This window comes from Mustela nivalis, assembly GCF_964662115.1.
Source record: "Mustela nivalis genome assembly, chromosome: 16".
NCBI lineage: Eukaryota > Metazoa > Chordata > Mammalia > Carnivora > Mustelidae > Mustela > Mustela nivalis.
The window spans coordinates 50,443,115-50,457,303 of NC_139035.1; the positions used below are offsets into that span (position 1 = coordinate 50,443,115).

Here is a 14,189-nt window from a genome sequence, read left to right on the forward strand (position 1 = left end):
TTTCATATTTTAGATTTGGGCTATTATTTCTAAGTTTATTTTCAGAGACTTTGCCTATTTTAAGTTTTCTATTTTATTAATGGTATATTTGGGAATAATTAGTATGTATTTATCTTATATAAAGACAGTTTTAGATCTTGTTTTAGTTTCTTTGTCATTGGGTGATTGTATTAAATGATATAAAGTGATACTTTCTTGATTGTATAATAAATTATTGTATTTATCTTTTTTTTACACTTACCTTCTCGTTCATTAATTTTTGTTCCATTAGTATAGCATCCGAAACTAACCATCTCTTTGAAACTACATTTTTGCTAATAGAAATGCAACTTGTGGGGTGCCGGGGTGGCTCAGTGGGTTAAAGCCTCTGCCTTCAGCTCAGGTCATGATCCCAGCATCCTGGGATCAAGCCCCACATCACGCTCTCTGCTCAGTGGGGAGCCTGCTTCCCTCTCTCTCTGCCTGCCTCTCTGCCTACTTGTGATCTCTGTCAAATAAATAAATAAAATCTTTAAAAAAGAATGAAATGCAACTTGTTTCTACAGAACATCCATTTTTCATGCTTTACAAATATATTCAGATTACTTTAAGCATATACACTGTTCTCTCTCCCCTTACAGTAGATTTAGATGTGGGTAATTAATGGCTCTTAAAGAATGCTCTATTGGGAGGTTCTGAAACAAAACTGTTTATTGAATTGATGGATGCATTTCATAACCATGAAATGAACAAACCTGAGACCAAAGATGCACTCTAAGGAATGCAGAGTAAAAAAAAAAACAAGGGAGGAAAATAAAAAATTTAGTTTTTAAGAAATTGCATCAGTTATTCAATGAGCTCTATATCTGAAGTAATGACATACAATAGAACTTAAGACATGTGAGTTGCAGTTTTCTATTACTTTCAGCCAAAATTATCTCACTAATAACTATTGGATTAAATCTTTAGAAGAATATTAATTATTGGTAGAAACAGCAGCTGTGCTTATATAATTTTTAACCCAGTCTGGCTAAGAATTGTTCATCAAAAGTGGATGTGAAAATTTATTAACTTGTATTTTTATTTCTATTATAATGATCAAATAGTTCCTATTTATTAATCCATTATATTATTTTAAGTGATACAAGTTGAAATATATTCCTTGGATAAATCCACTTGTTCAAGATAAGCTAGGATTATTTTAATATATTTCTTAGATCAATTTATTAATAGTTAATTGTTTTCATATGTATGGGTAGGATTGAATGATAGTTATTTTTTGATGCTATCTGCATCTCCTTATGTAAAAATGCTTCAGGAAGTTTGGTTTATTTTGAAAAAGTTCTTGGTTTTAAATATCCAGATGCCAAAGAAATGTATATCTTTCAACATGATAATTTGTATGTGAAGTTAATATAGAAAAATAGACACTTACATAAATACCAAAATTCAATATAATATTCTAGTTCAGTGAAGTGTGGATAAAACCTTTAGTTCCTTAAAATCAATTAATGTCATCATTAACTTCAGACATCTTTAAATTAGGCATAGTTTGCATACAGTAAAATGCATACTTTTTTAATGTGCAGTTTGGTGACTTTGATAAATTTACCCAATCACATAACCACTAGCCAAATCAATATAGAGAATATTTTCATCATCCCATAAGGCTCCGTTTTTTTGCTTTTCTGTCAATTCATTCACCACTTGCCTTAGGCAAAAATTGATTTTTCTCTCTATATGGATTATTTTTTGCCTCTTCAAGATTTTTATATAAATTTAAAAATACATTATGTACTTTTTTGTGTGACTTCGTTCTTTCAGCATAGTGCTTTTAAATTTTATCTATATTGTTTCATGTATCAATAGTTCGTTCCATTTTATTGCCAAAAACTATTTAATTGTATAGAGTGGCCTAAATTTGTGTATTCATTAATGTGTTGATGGCTATTTTGATTGTTCTTCATTTTTTTCTTATATGAATGAAGTTGCAATGAACACTTATATAGAAGTTCTTTTTGGATTTATATTTTCATTGTCTTAGTAAATACTTAGGAATGGAATAGCTGGGTCACGTGGTATTATATTATAATAGCTGGGTCTCCTAGCTCCAAATTCACCTTCCATTGTTTACTCTGTAAAAATAAAACTGGGATATTTAAAAATGTTCTGCTTTCTGGCATGAGGCCTTAAGGCTTGTCAGTGGAGGACGATGGGAAAAACATCGCAGGGACAGGGGAGCGGAAGTTTTCCTTCCTGGTTCAGGCGTGCTCTCTTGACAGATTTCCTTGACAGGTGCTCTTGAGGGGTTTGACAGGAAGCACACAGGTAGCTTCCCTAGCACCAGTCTCTTTCTGTCTACAGTGGTAGTTTCTGTAGTATCTGGATTCTCGTAGAGATGGTTTCTTCTTAATTCAGCTCACTCAGAGTTGGAAGCTCTCTCATATCTGGTATTCGCAGGCCCTGTAGTCACCATTGCCTCAGGACCAGGAATTTCCCCTTAAAAACCCTTCTTCCGTGCCCTAGAGGAAGGATTTTCAGCAAAGAACCACTGCCATGGCCTCTCTACCAGGGTCTAGATTAAAAACGGGGGTTGGGGGGCCTTTCTTCCTTGTGTCGTCTATCTCAGGTCTTTTGGTTGTGCCTGCTGTTTATATGAATGCTTCCTGTATTCTTTGGAATTCTTTTTACTTTCTTTTTCTTTTTCTTCTTCTTCTTCTTTTTTTTTTTTTTTTTGATAAAGATTTTATTTATTTATTTATTTATTTATTTATTTGACAGAGAGAGAGAGAGAGAGAGAGGAATCACAAGTAGGCAGAGAGGCAGGTAGTGGGGGGGCGGGCGGGAAGCAGGGTGCCTGCTGAGCAGAGAACCTGATGCTGGACTCCATCCCAGGACCCTGAGATCATGACCTGAGCCAAAGGCAGAGGCTTAATGCATTGAGCCACCCAGGTGTCCCTTCTCTTTACTTCTTAATAATCAATCCCACATTACTCTAATTTTTTTATAGCATTTTTTTAAAATTGGAGGATAACTGGTACAAATTTTTACATTAGTTCAGGTGTACAAGGTAAGATTCAATAATTCTATACATTATTCCCTAACCCTAACCCTAACCCTAACCCTCGCTGCAAGTATAGCTACCATCAGTCACCACACAGTGCCATTGGAATACTACTGACAGTATTCCTTATGCTGTACTGTTTATCCCCATGATTTATTAATTCCATAACTGGAAGCCTGTATCTTCATCTCCTCTTCACCCATTTTGCTCATCCCCACAAAGATTTATGCATTTTCCTTGTCTATTTATTTGTTTTGCTTTTTAAATTTTACATATAAGTGAAATCATATGGTATTTGTCTTTCTCTGTTGCAACAGATACTTTTTACATTGATTTTTCCCCATTTAAATTACTTTATGGTTTATTTCTCTTGGTTGTGCTATGTAAAACATGAATCTTGTTTTCACTAGTAGTTTCTTCTCTACTTTTTCCATTACTGGGTTGGAAGTTATATGGCATAATTTTCATTTTGATCACCTTGTTCCTGAGTTGTATTTTTTATCACATTTTCAGCCTTTTTTTAAATCTTCTTGTTTTAATTTCCTTTCAATTAGAATATTTATGATTAGTGGGCACCTGGGTGGCTCAGTGGGTTAAAGCCTCTGCCTTCTGCTCAAGTCATGGTCCGGGGGCCCTGGGATTAAGCCCTGCATCGGGCTCTCTGCCTGCATCTCTGCCTACTTGTGATCTCTCTCTCTGTGTCAAATAAATAAAATCTTTTAAAAAAAAGAATATTTATGATTGGTAATTTGCCTTTCAGGGATTATAATCTTGCATACTGAAAGAAAACTGTTACTAAAATATTTTGTCTAGTTTTATAGCTGTTTACATTAGAAGCATTTATTCATTAAGAGTTACTTTGTCAGGCACATGGGTGGCTCAGTGGGTTAAGCCCCTGCCTTCAGCTCAGGTCATGATCTCAGGGTCCTGAGATCAAGTCCCACATTGGGCGCTCTGCTCAGCAGGGAGCCTGCTTCCCCTTCTTTCTCTACCTGCCTCTCTGCCTACTTGTGATCTCTCTATCATATAAATAAAATCTTAAAAAAAAAAAAAGGAGTTACTATGTCATGGCCAGCAGTAGAAGTTTTAACAATATAATTTTGAGTCTCCCAAAAGAGATGTATACAGAAAGTGATGTTTTACTCATTTATTTATAGTATACTACTATTTTTTCTATATTTTTTAAAATTTATTTTTCTGTAATTAAAAGTTTTGGAAATATTGATGAAGAATGTAATGTAATTATATACTATTTTTTGTTCTTTCCACTTAAAGCATAAAAATATGTTTACAGTTAACATATTCATATATAACTTGTCATTTTAAGTCCTAGAAATCCTATACATCCCTTCCTCCTGACTTTTAGTGTTCAATTTCAAGTGTCTTATTTACTGTGTTTACCCATTTGTCCTATGCATACATTCAAAATGCCAACATAAACCTATTTCTTTTCCAAATATGTCCATCATAGTCTAGATTAAGAATGATAACTCCTCACACAATTAAGCCAGAAAGCTATCTTTGCTCTTATCCCTTTACCACTCATAAGATCACATATATACACTATCTTTGAATTGTTCATACTATACATGACTTTCCTGCCACTTCTGACTTAATTCAGATTCTCATTATTCTCTAATTGCATTTCTGGTCTTTCACCATTCTTCCAGTATTGCCAGAGTAATATTTCCGAATGTAACTTTCCTTCCCAAAGAGTTATTGGGATAAAATTCATTCTTAATTTGATGAATCAATTCAAAATTTGATACCTGATTTCTTCCCTTCTCAGTTCCTATTACTCTACTACAGAACAGACATACTTTCTTCCAGACATACTAAGACTTTAAAAAAAAAAAATTCTCATAGTGTGTTACAATGTTTCAAGCCTCTGGGTTATTACACCTGCAGCTTCCATGGTTCAATAGCCCTTTGAATCTCCATGCTGTTATTATACTCTGCTCCTGTGGTTTTCACTTACTGTTGCATTAATCCCCAAAAGCTTCTCCTGTCCACCTCCTTTTTGAGATTTTTATGTCTATTTTAGAGAGCTAATATTATCTAGATAGATCTATTGAAGTACTTACTAAAGTGTATTTATTCCAATTTTCCATTTAAATGTTTTCCCTCATTTGATCATCTTTTGAAAAAAAAACAATTTTAATGGACTTTGAAAGGCTGGCTCTTACCAAAATATATTTCATATAGAGTGCCATATTTTAAAAGTATCCTTTTGATGAATAATCTAAAAAGACTTGCAGATATAATAGCATAATAGAACATATCAAATGTATAGTAATATTTTCATCCTATACACCAAAATAACTAGAAGTTTGTTTAATGTGTCCTAATGCATGCCCTCTACTATATTTAGTCACTATTAAACAGCTAGACTTTAAAATAATCCTCCATTGAAAAGATAAATAGGACAGTGGAAGACTCCCATAGGGCACTAAGGTGCAATAAAATAGATTAAATGAGAGACAAACTTCCAAAGAATGTAGAAGGTGAAGGACAATACCAAGTTTTGTAAAGAAAAAAAAATTAGTTTATTCCTCACAATATGTTCTCTGGAGACAACAAAAATCTAAAGCTTGATCTATGTATTAGGGAGAAAGAAATAGAAACTGTGCTCAGGGGAATGTAGCAATAAACAAATAAATTGGTGGTGTTTATATTAAACCACATTTTCCATCCTTTTGGTGGGTTTTTGATTCACACCGTGATGCCAGAAGTGGTAGTTCATAACTTTTCTAGCAATTGACCTCAAGTTACAAAGCTCAAGAATGTAAGAAGAAAAAAATCAAGCATGCTATAGCTTGAAAGTAAGTATGAATGAATGAATGAATGAATGAATAAATAAATCAGAAAAGTAAATAATGTGTCTATATTGTCCCTCAACTCACTAATCTTTCTTACATGCCTGATATACTGGGTAAGAGGAAAATAAACTAATTTTATTATTTATTATTATTCTTTAAATTTAGATCAACCATTTAAACTCAGTGAAGACAGATAAAATAAACATAAACTATTCTCATACTCATTAGGTTATATTTAGCTGTAAAGACAAAAACACAATTAACTTAGACACAAGCAGGGTAGGAGTTTCTTTCTTACCTACATTAGGTTAGAGGTTAAGCACCCACAGCTGTGTTGGTGTCATGATATCAAGGACCCAGGTTCCTTCGGTACTTGCTGCTCTTCTAGTTTGCCAGAGTTGAGTTGTGGCCTCACCAAGTAGAATTGATGGCTGTGAATTGTAGGATTTTGAGGTTGCTCTTGTGATTTTTGTCATTTCTTCTAAAAATTGTTGTCTAGGCTTTTAAAAAAATCTTGTATTGGTTGTAACTGTTCATATCCTTTGTTTTCTGTGTTGATTCATATGATGTGTTCATTGGGGGGATGTGGCTTTTAAAAATTGTTGTCTGTATGTGTCAACCAAGGAAAAAGACAGAATTGAAATAAAACAAAAATATTTATTTGAAAGTCTTAGAATTACAATTCAGGGAGCTCAGATTTGGGTGTTCAAAGGGGCTGAGAGAGGGGGAAATAGAGGGGCTATTAAAAGAGTAAAGAGTATAAACTTGCTACTAGTAGATCAATAATTTCTAAAGATCTAGTGTACAGCATAGTGATTATAATCAACAAAGCTGCATTATAGGCTTCAAAATTGCTAAGAGGTTAGATCTATTTCTACAAATTCATTTTTTTTCTTTATAGATTCCACATGTAAGTGATATCATACATATTGGTCATTCTCTGTCTTTTCACACTAAGCATAATGCTCTCAAAGTAAATCCATGACACAAATGGCAGGATTTCCTTCTTTATTGAGGCTGAATAATAGTCTGTATTTGATGCTATTGTAAATGTGATAGTTTCTTTGCTTCTTTTTTAGATATGTTATTGTTAGTACACAGAAATGCAATTGATTTTTGTTTGTTGACTTTATATCCTATGGTTTCCTGAATTCCTTGATTAGCCGCAAAATTTTGGGTTGAAATCTTTAGGATTTTTTTCTTAAGATTTTGTTTACTTATTTTTGTGAGAGAGAGAGGAGTGGGGCGAGCACATAAGCAGGAGGAAGGGGCAGGGCATAGGAAGAAGGATACTCCCCACTGAGCCAGGAGCCAGATGCAGGACTTATCCCAGTATCCTGAGGTCATCATATGAGCCAAAGGCAGACACTTTTTTTTTTTTTTAAGATTTTATTTATTTGTTTGACAGAGATCACAAGTAGGTGGAGAGGAGGCAGAGAGAGAGGAGGAAGTGGACTCCCTGCCTAGCAGAGAGCCCAATGCGGGGCTCGATCCCAGGACCCCGGGATCACAACCTGAGCCAAAGGCAGCAGCTCAACCAACTGAGCCACCCAGGCACCCCAAAGGCAGACACTTAACCTAGTGAGCCACCCTGGCGTCCCTAGGATTTTTTTATCTTTAGTTTGTGTAATCTGCATATAATGACAATTTTTCTTCTTCCTTTCCAATTTGGATGCCTTTTATTGCTTTGTCTTAACTGATTGTTCTAGCCAGGACTTCTAGTACTATGTTGAATGAGTGGTAGGTGTATGCGCCCTTGTCTTGTTTCTGATCTTAGAGGAAAGCTTCCAATAGGTGTGTATGATGTTAGTGTTGGCTTATCATATATGGCCTTTATTATGTTGAGGTATGTTCCTTCTTTACCCAATTTGTTGAAGGCTTATATCAGGAAAGGAGGTTGTAATTTGTAAAACGCTTTTTTCTGTATCTATTGCCATGATCATATGATTTTTATCTTTCATTCTATTAATGTACTATATATTTATTGATTTGTGGATGTTAACCCATCCTTCTATCTCAGAGACAAATCCCATTCAGCCAAGTGTAATGATCCTTTAATATACTGTTGACTTTGATATGATAATATTTTATTGTGAATTTTTGTATCTATATTCAGCAGAGATTCCTGGAACTGTCTTTATCTGGGTATATTTCACATTGATCTCTTACTTCCCTTTGCCACAGCCACAAAGTGATCTTTGTAATTATCACCAAAAACACAAAAACAGAAAACAAAGTGCATCTGTGCACACACACACACACACACCCAAACAAAAGAAATAAAGAAATCAGAACTGGTGTGAAAGAATGAAGAGTCTCAGCAGTTTCTCACTCTCATACTAGTTGATACTCAATATTCAGCTGCTCACTAAAATCACCGTTTAAGTGCTGTGACCATTTTACAAATGTAGCACCTAATGCCCCATCAAAGCAGATCTTGGTTGCTGTATTTCACTAAGTATGCCTTTTTCTTTAGATATTAGAGTTGTAGTTTGCTTCATAACTTCCATTTTCATATAAGCCCAAGAAAAGTCATTGACTTTCATTTTTTTCTGGCTTCCTCTTATTGTAAGTTTGGAGTGAAGACTTCTAAATTCTTTAGCTGTTGAATCTAAAATCAATAGTCTGGCTTTTTGAGTGTGGAACACATCAATCCTTCTAGCTCTGGCTTTCCTCAATACACTTTCCCCTCAGTACTCCTCCTCTTTTAGGGGCCAACCTTAAAATGTCACTACAATGATAATGGAAGCCCTCTTGTTCTTTTATCTAAAACAACTCCTTCACTCTCATTTTTATCTTTTATAATATCCTTCATAGCATTTATCAAAATTTTGAATAATTTTTAAATTCTGTATTCTCTTATAAAATAAAAGTTGCAGAGGGGAAGAAATATGCCTAGATCTTATTCACAGTTGTGTTTTCAGTGTTTAGTAAAATCTGTTATTTAATATTTTGTAAATAAGTTAATACACTTCTTATTAATACAAATGTATTTTTATAGAATAAATAATCCATATTATTTGTTAAATTATATGATACAAATCTGTATGTTCAGATATCTCATAGATATGTTTCATTGAAATTATACCTATTTAAGAAAAATATTCAGGGGACATAATAAAATACTTGATATTAATTATGATCAACTTTATTATAATCTGGGAATCAAAGTTTTTCAATTTTTTTTTGGTAAACATCTAATGTTATTTACTATGTTCCCTCTGTTCCTAGCACTTGTCATTAAAAAAGAGAAGATCATACCTCATTAAATGCAATATGATTTTCTCATTACATCTCTCTCTCCTTCTAATTCCGTCATCTTTATTTATTGTGTTTACCTCTTGGCTCTCACTTTTTTTACCAAATTTGAATACTTATTATTTTTATTCCTATAAAATATAACTTGAATAATTATCTAAGATTTTGGACTTGCCTATAAATAGATTCAGAGTGACATAAAATAGGTTTACATCATAGCAAACAAACAATTTCCTATAATCCTCTTTGATGAAACGCCAGACAAGATGATGGAGCAGAGCCCCAGCAAACCCACAATGTCATATCAATTGAGTTATAAATAAATTTATATTATTTTAAGCTACTGAGAATTTAGGGTTGCTTGGTTTTGCAGCATAATCTAGCTTTATCAAGCTGATAGAAAAAGATTCCAAATGAAAAATCATAATTAACCTTAGATTTCACATTTGTGATATACCAGTGAACATTTTTTTTTCATTTTTTATAATTGTTACTTGATAGTTGTTTTATTGGAACCCACTCAATCATCTTCAAATTACTTTGTGTGTTTTAAAGGTACCATAAACAGTAGATAGCCTTAATCATGGACAAGTTTCATTATTAAGGAATACATCAGGAAATTAGGGCAGTTTCACAGGTGATTCATGGAATGTTGACATAGTCACCTGAATGGTATTAACTGTATGGCTTTCTATATGTTTTCCCTTTATACACTTTTAGCCTTCTTTTTTTTTTTTTTCTCCCCAGTATGACTGTGTTCTCTTTTTTTATGAAATCAACTAGGCAGCATTAAGCCTATTATTGTTATTCCAGGAATAATAATCATTAGAATTTCTTTTAAGTGAAATTATAAGAACTTTCATTTCCGATGAATGGTGATTGTTCTTGCAAAAATCATGTAAAGTAACATCACCCAAATTTATTCAAACTTTAATGCAGACACATACATTTGTTAAAGGGGGAAAAACAGTATAGAATTATTTGATTTAAAAGCTTCTTCGGTTTATTTCTATTATGCCTAAATTTTCAGATGGAAATGCAAAAATTAAATGACTGAGGATGTTTGGTTTGCTTAATATTAACTCTGAATGAATGTTTCCAAATGGCCTTGAGTAAATTATATTTTTCATGTAATAGCCTGATAATAAATGAAATGCTTTTTACCCCAGTGCTTAACATTCACTAAAGAGTCTTGTTAAATATGTATGATTATTTTCTAAGTCCTGGCATTATCACTGAATTACTGCAGTTCTTTTTGCTTTTTTCCTTCCTTCCCTCATTCTGTCCTTCCTCACTCCTCCCACTGCACTCCCTTTGTCTTTCTTTCCTTTTTATTTTACTTCTTTGTTTCCTTGGATATCTTCTTGCATTCCCTGTAGAATTAAAATAATCAGGGATGATGTTGTGCTACTATTGTGTTTTAAGATCAATAGCATTAGTTTATACCATCCCTTTTAAAAAGTCTGTTTACAATAGGCTAGAAATAGAATGGAGCTTTTATACTGGTCAGAAACTGCTGAGAATTAATAACTATCAGACTTCAGCATATGACTGCATCTTTCAAAGAACAAATGCATTTTATCGGGCATTCTAAAGCAGTCTGTTATTCAGTGAGGCTAAAGAACAGTGTATTATGTGTGCTGAGGACAAACTCCAATTACAGCTAAGTATTTGGCTAAGGTTTATCTTACTATTCTTAGTCACTTTTGAATAGTCTTTAGGAGAATCTCTAACTGTTTTTAGGCAATAGCAAAGTAACTTTTGTGTTTGGAGTAGATTTATAACATTGCTTATTTGGCTGTATTTTAATGTTCTAAATGTTAATGCCATCAAATTCTTAGTATTTTCCTGAAATCACTTTATGTCTAGAATATACATCTATATAAATATACATCTATATATCTTTGTGTGTATATATATATTACATACACATAATTGTTCTCTACATTATAATGAAAGTTCAAATCAAATAATACAACAATAGAATGTGGGTCCTATGGTACTTAGAAAAGTCTCTTGGTAATGGCCCGTAGGTGTGAGGCAATCAAACACTATAATCATGATTAATTGCTAGCCAACTAGCGAAAGGAGCCCCAGATGCATTTAAATACAGATTTCAGCTTAACACAATATACAGTTGAAAGCTCTCTTCTTTTTTATTAGTATATCTATTAAAATAACACTGTGCCTGTCTAAAAGAATTTAGTACCTTCAAAAGTACAAAAACAAGTTATAATTCCATTAATTGAACATTTGTATATTGTAAGACCTATACCTTGCTGTATAAACTGTGCTGTTTGCATGCTCTGTTAGGGAAAGTAGTGTTATAAGGAGAAGCAGGTTAAAAAATTTAGACAAAGTCTTTATTTATTTATCTGGTCCCTAAACCAAAATAGAAAAAAAAAAATTCAATTGAAGGATCTTTGGATGGATCTATTTCAGACATAAAAATAACAGAATTTCTCTTCCATAATTCATCTACACCACACTGGACCCTTTAACAAGTATATATATTGGGCTTCTTCACTAATATGGAAATCTCAGATTCTTGGGTTTGGACCTGCAGAAGGGCAGGGACTATCGCTCCCATTACCAGAACAATTATCCTCATAAAGGGAATGAAAACTTAAACACAATCAGTATTCTACAAAAGATAGTGGAAACAAATTAAAATGTCAGGAGTTCTGGCTCAGGGTTCCCTGGATGTAGTTAAATTAATATTTCTACCATGGTGCTCTTTGGTTTGTGGACCATCTGACTAGTGTCCCTAGTGCTTTTCTGCCTAATATATTAAAAGATACACTAGTTGCTATCCCACCAAAATTCTTGAATCTCTGATATTATTTGATTATAAGCCTTGACTAGATATTCCTCCTGGTACCTCTTTGTTTTTTTGTACCTGAATCTGAATTTAATACTACCTTGAGATTTTAAACACACTTAGAAAAATCAAATATAAGTGTTTACAGAAAAAAAATTATGAAGTTTTAAGAATATTAATGAAAAGTGTACAAAATTTAAAAATGTTAAAGGTTAAAAATGAAACTAATTTATATTTATATATTCATATTTATTTACATAATTTATATAATTGAATCCTTACCAATAGGAAATTTGTTCAAAAAAGATTTATACATATAAATAAGTTTGAATAAAATATACATGTGACATAAATGTACCAAAGGGCATTTGAAACACTTTGAAACACTTGAAGGACTAGGTACTTCTTAGCCATTTGTTATGTGATAGCCCAAATTTATCTGGAAAAGGTAGGTCTTATACTATAATACTACTGCTTCTCTAACAAAGTATTTTAAGGCCTGACCTTTGCCCTTCTATATTACAGTTTGATAGGTTACAATAAGGGGAGAAAACAGGCAGGAGGGTTTTATAAAATTTTTATTGGTAACCAGATAAATGCCATATCAAATGAAGAAGAAAGAACTCTAACTACAATTTATCATTCTTTGTTATCTTGGTTATCAGATAAGGATTTCTGTTGCCTTTTCCTGGAGAAATAGAGATTAAGTATATGAAGTACAAGTGAAATGAAAGGAGTGAAACACATTTCTCCCTGTCTGTTTTCTCCCATGGAAAGAGTGCCTCCCACCAAGCTTTCTTACAAACATGCTGATGGTACTTATCAGTAGACTTAAGAGAGTCCCTAACTAAATATGTCTTTTAAGTGTCAAAGTCAGACTGAAAGAAACTTAAGACAAATGTGAAACAAATCCGAAATGGATCCATATTTTATTAAAAACATTCTTGGAGCGATTGTCAACATTTGAACAGTGTCTGAGAAGTAGATAATAACTTTTGTCTAATTTCAAAACTGAGAAGAATATTGAAAAACATTTTTAGTGACATAAAACATTTTTTCAATGGTTTATTTTAAATTAAATTGAAATTATTGGCTTATGAAGAATGGAATGGATGGTAGAAAAATGGAAGTCAGATAGGCATTTTTTTGTGTGTGTTCACCTAAAGAATATAAAACTGCAGAGCACCCAACCTGAAACATATTCCCTTAAAAATAATGATTGTTCATACATCATTATTCAGAAACCCTCTGTTAATCCAAAATGTGATTAGTGCTAGAAGACAGGGGACATTTAGAAACTATATTTGCAGACTCAAGCTCCTTCAGAAAGTAATGTTGTACCTGGCTTTGCCTTTAATCATTAATTAAATAGGTGTTTGGTAAGATCTATAATTCACATGAGCTTACTTTGACTCTTTAACCATTTACTTTTATGTGTTAATACAGAGTTTGTTGATTTGTCTTCTGCCCCTCCTGCAAGAGAATTGGAATATTTTAAACCAAAGGTAAGCAATCTGAGATTCTAGAAAGCTCTTGGCCATAGTTGATCTGCAGGATCCAGGTGGAGAAGCAGGAAGCTCTGAATGTCCACAGTTACTTTTTATTTGAGGTGTCACTGCTTTTATAAACAAATTTATTTAAAACACTGATCTAAGCCAAGAATATGAAAGGACTGTTCATAAGGAGAAATAGGTTTCTCAGACTTACCAAGACCTTTCTTGTGCAGTTGACTTTATCTGGAACCAGAAATATTAATGAACTAGAACTCATAAGTAAATTTTAATTTATTCAAACATATATATTTATTCAAAAATATATGTTATAATATTATACAGTATTATACAAAACATTTGGTTTGAAAGAAAAGCACAAATATATTACTTGTGATTATTTCATGTACACTCAGAAATCACATGTATATGATCAGATAGATAGATAAACACACCATGTGATTTTTCAACAATTAGCTATTAATCATTGCATTTTTCCCTTGTAGAAATATATGTATGTTTATTAAATAGTGATGAGAAGAGGAATTTAAAAGAAAAAAAAATAAAAACTAGTTAAGGTATAAAATAAGTCTTCTCATATTACTTAGCTCACTCAGTCTTTTTTTACAACTTACCTAGATGTACTTTACCCTTCTATAATAGCCAGAGAGTAAGAATCAGAGATAGTAACTAATTTTACCAAGATTGCCTTAAAATGTCACAACTTTATGAATCAGTAAGATCGGTTTCATCAGAGC

General features: G+C 32.7%; 1 long non-coding RNA gene across 1 annotated transcript in view; it reads left to right on the forward strand.

Annotated features, from left to right (window-relative positions):
* LOC309850274 overlaps window positions 1-14,189 on the forward strand; it is a 224,194-nt gene that overhangs the window by 193,414 nt on the left and 16,591 nt on the right. The window contains exon 3 of the long non-coding RNA XR_014304162.1: window positions 13,388-13,446. This is a non-coding gene — a long non-coding RNA (uncharacterized lncRNA). The remainder of the gene's footprint in view (window positions 1-13,387; window positions 13,447-14,189) is intronic.